Source organism: Myodes glareolus, chromosome 25 (assembly GCF_982192425.1).
Source record: "Myodes glareolus chromosome 25, mMyoGla1.1, whole genome shotgun sequence".
NCBI lineage: Eukaryota > Metazoa > Chordata > Mammalia > Rodentia > Cricetidae > Myodes > Myodes glareolus.
In genome coordinates, this window is record NC_142050.1 from 16572463 (window position 1) to 16576950 (window position 4488).

Here is a 4488-nt window from a genome sequence, read left to right on the forward strand (position 1 = left end):
CACCCTCTCCTCCTCCCTCTCCAGTCCTAAGAGCAGTCAGGGTTTCCTGCCCTGTAAGAAGTTCAAGTTCCTCCCCCCTCCCTCCAGGTCTAGGAAGGTGAGCTTCCAAACAGACTGGATCCCAAAAAGCCAGTACATGCAGACAAAACAAGATCCAGTGCCATTGTCAATGGCTTCTCAGTCAGCCCCCATGTCAGCCACATTCAGAGAATCCGATTTGATCACATGCTCGTTCAGTCCCAGTCCAGCTGGCCTTGGTGAGCTCTCATTAGATCAGTCCCCTTGTATCAGTGGGTGAACACACCCCTCGTGGTCCTGACTTCCTTTTTCATGTTCTCCCTCCTTCTGCTCCTCATTTGGACCTTGGGGGCTCAGTCCAGTGCTCCAATGTGGGTCTCTGTCTCTATCTCCATCCATCGCCAGATGAAGGTTCTATGGTGACATGCAAAATATTCATCAGTATGGTTATGGGCCAAGGCTGGTTCAGCCACCCTCTTCTCTGCTGCCCAGGGATGTTATGTTTATTTTTTTCTTCCTTCAGAGAAACCACCATCTTCCCTGCCCCACCCCCCCTTATTTTATTACTTGACTAAACAAAAACCAAACTTCACAGTGACATGCACATACGTGGAAGGACAGACACACACTGACAGAGCAAGCATTTCTTTTGATTTTATAATTTTTATAAAAAACCAAGTCTATGCTTTCCCAGGATAGATGTCTCAAGGGAACAAATAGTCACACAGCTGAAAATCAACTTGTGAAATGTCAGCAGCACTTGGGAAGTTCTGTGTCCAACTCCAGGCCAGGTTTGTGCCATCTACTAGAAAATAAATTAGCAGCAAGGTGAAGGGTGCCAAGACTGGAAATTAGTGCGTGCCTCTCCCTGTGCACCCAAGTGTGAGGAAGCGCTTCACCCCAAACAGAAACCGGAGAGCCTGGCATTGCCAATCCAGTGCCAATTTCTCCACATCCGAAAGGAGCGTCCTCCACACATCTCAATCTCATGCTTTAGTCAGCCTGATTATTCCACATGCCTGGATGGATGAAGTTCTTTTCTTAGGGATGGCATAATAAAGACCATTCCAACCCTGAGTCATTCAGGACCCAGATGCAAATGTCATCCCAACATCAGGGCAGAGGATTCAATAAAGACTGAAGCAGGGTTTATCTATAGTACATAATCTCTCACTTACCTAAGAATCAGAAATGCCTCTGGAAACCTTTATGGGAGGCAGATTCAAAGTGTCAAAGGGCTGGACAGTGGTGGTACATGTCTTTAATTTCATCATTCTATAGGCAGAGGAGGAGGATCTCTGAGTTCAAGACCAGCTTGGTCTACAAAGCGAGTTCCAGGCCAGGCAGGGTTACACAGAGAAACCCTGTCTTAAAAAACAAAAAAAAAAGTGTCAAAGGTGCCTGACCATAGTTTAAAACAGCCCTATGTCTCTGTAATCTCCAAGTCCTAGACACAATTGAATCAAACTGTAAAACCACTGGGAGAATGTTCCAGAAGAAAGCTCCAGCTGGAAAACTAAAGAGGAGAGTTCCTGAGCTGAACTCTACTTCCCCCTGAAGAAGATTATGGGTATTCAAGACATGTCTGAAGGCCATTAAAACTCTAGGTAGCCAATGACAGAGTGACCTCATCATCTGTATCTTAGACCTGCCTCAGGGGACCAGTTCATTTCTGTGACAGGCACTGCCGGGAACTGGGCTATATCATAGGGATGATGCTGAGTCCACAGCCACCGGCTTAGTCAGCTTGGGTTGTATAACACAAAGTGAATGCTGGTGATGCTGGCTCTTATTTCCCAAACCAACTTGAAAATATAACAACAAAAAGATGAATATAGAGGGAAGACAGTGAGGGTTCAGTTCCCACTGAGCCTAAAGCAAAAGCTTGACCACACCCTGGGTGGATGGCGGCGCTGCTGCTGAGAGCTGTGAGGCTGACTTCCCAAACTCCAAGTGTTTCCCTGGCCTTCAGACAGAGCAAACCCTATTTACCAGATGAGACAGCCATATCCCAGTGGCTAGCACAGGGCCCCCAGGGTTCTAAAAGTGAACGTCAGCTGTGGGAGCAAGTCTCACAGAGCGTCAATTTTCTCTCCCTTTATCTCTCACACTGGGGCTGCTTGCCTGTCTGTCAACACCATCTCTGCTTTTGGTTCCTCACACTCAGGCTGGCACTCTTGTTTCTGCATGAAGCTAGTTTGGACTCTAGGGCCCCGACTTTCCAAAGCAGGACTCCAACAATGCTTAGGGCTGATGTCTGCGGTTCAGGTGTGAGTAGGGTCCCACTGTTGAAGCTGTCCAGATCACGTCTGAATGTTCCCAGTGTGTTCAAGCCATGGCTGGGTCCTCGATGAACTATGGGAGAGGATGGCACAGAGCCTGTGACCAGCATAGCTGTGTCTGCCCTTTCAGTTTTCCCTGAGCCTGGCATAGGTGTCTGGGGCTTGTCTTGTGTCTGCTGCACAACCAATTCCTGCCACAGATATCTGGCTTTATCCTTCATCCTCTGAACTGATTCTAGAAGATTAATCTCCTCCAACTCGCTCTCCAGGAATGCATTTCTTTTGATGGCTTGGTTCAGTGCTGCTTAAAGTCTTTTAGGGACATGACTCTAGTCATTTGGATCTCTACAGGTTGTCATCGGCTTGTTTCAATTCCCAGATGGTTTTGGGATTTGATCTTTACCGGCTTTTGTCAGAGCCAGGTCGTCCTCCAAGATTGAGATCTGCCAGTTGCTAACTAAATGTTGCATTTCAAATGTCTCCTCCACAGTCTCCATCTCCATTCGAAGGCAGTTGTTTTTCGGAGTCTCCAATTCAACTTCTTATTCCCAGCTTCCTTCCTGTGCTGTGGGACAATGGGCTTGTACTTTGTAAAGATTTATCAGTTACATTGTTTTAATAAAATGCTGATTGGCCAGTAGCCAGGCAGGAAGTATAGGTGGGGCAACCAGAACAGGAAAATTTTGGGAAGAGGAAAGGCTCAGTCTGTAGTGGTCACAAGGAAGCAAGATAAAATGCCTCACTGATAACGATACCAAGCCACACAGCTAACACAGACAAGAATTATGGGCTAATTTAAGATGCAAGAGTTAATAAGAAGCCTGAGCTATTAGGCCAACCAGTTTATAATTAATATAGATCTCTCTGTGTTTCTGTGGGACTTAACAGCTGTAAGACTGGGCGGGACAGAAACCTCTGTCAACATTCCTGGAACTTTCAGAGCCTGTAGGTCCTGGCTAGGTCTCTCCAATAGCTTGTTTCTTCCTCCCCTGATCCAAAGCTCTTTCTTCAGTCCTTCATGGTAAAATGGGCAAGAGCTTACTCTTTCTGTGGCTTGATGTCCCACCCAGGGGCCACAATCACAGGTCAAGTGTAGGCCAGCAGGTGAAATTGGAGCTGGGGGGAGGGGAGCATCTGGGAGCAATGCAGAAACCTAGTGTAGTGGAAACTTCCTGGAATCTGTGACGGTGACTCTAGCGAAGTCTCCTAGTGATGGAGGATAAAGAGCCTGAACTGGCTGCCTTCTCTATCCAGGCAAGGCTCCTAGTGGTGGGACCGGGACACCAATCCCCCTACAAAACCTTTGGCCTACAATCTGTCCTGTCCATAAGACTTGCTGGGACAATGGTAGCACAAAACATGTGGGGGAGGCCAACAAATGACTGGTCCACCTTGAGGCCCATGCCAGGAGAGGGAGTCCACTCCTGACACACTGCTTGGATACTGGACAGTCCAGGACCCAGGAAAGAACCAAACAAAACCGGTAAAACAAAAGGTCAATGAAATGATTCCTAATGATATTCTGCTATACTCATAGATGGATGCTCATCCCTATTGTTATCAGAGGGGTATCATCCAGCAACTGATGGGAGCAGATGCACAGATTTAGCCAAACACTAGGCAGAGCCAGAGGAAACCCTGAAGGAGAAGCCAGAATGGTCAAGGACACCAGGAGAACACAGGCCACAAAATCAACTAAGCAAAGCTCATAAGAGCTCAAGGAGACTGAAACAACACACATGGACCCCGGGTGTGGGTCTGAGCTAGGTCCTCTGCACATATCTTATGGTTGAGTAGCGGGGACTCCTACCAGTGGGAGTGGGTGCTGTCTCTGACTATGGTGACTGCACTTGGGGCTCTTCTCCTCCTTATGGGTTGCCATGCCCAGCTGTGATATAAGGGTTTGTGTCTAGTCTTATTGTATCTTGTTAGGGCCATGTTCAGTTAAACCTTTTGTTTGTTCGCTTTTGGTTTTGTTTTTAAAGGCAGCAGAGGTGCAATTGATCTGGGAGAACAGTGAGGTGGGGCCGTGGGGGGGGTGAACTTAGAGGAGTGGGGGGGAAAGGTAAACTGCAATTGGGACATAATTTTTTTTCTATATAAAATTCTTATTATTAACATCTTTTCTATTTAATCTGCGATTCTCAAAATTCTCTTATCACCCTCAAAAGTCTAGCCCCTACCCCAA

At 47.1% G+C, this 4488-nt stretch overlaps 1 pseudogene; it reads right to left on the minus strand.

Moving 5' to 3' along the window:
• Positions 1-1890: 1890 nt before the first annotated feature.
• On the minus strand, positions 1891-2625 carry LOC125409836 (nuclear distribution protein nudE homolog 1-like; annotated as a pseudogene).
• Positions 2626-4488: the final 1863 nt, after the last annotated feature.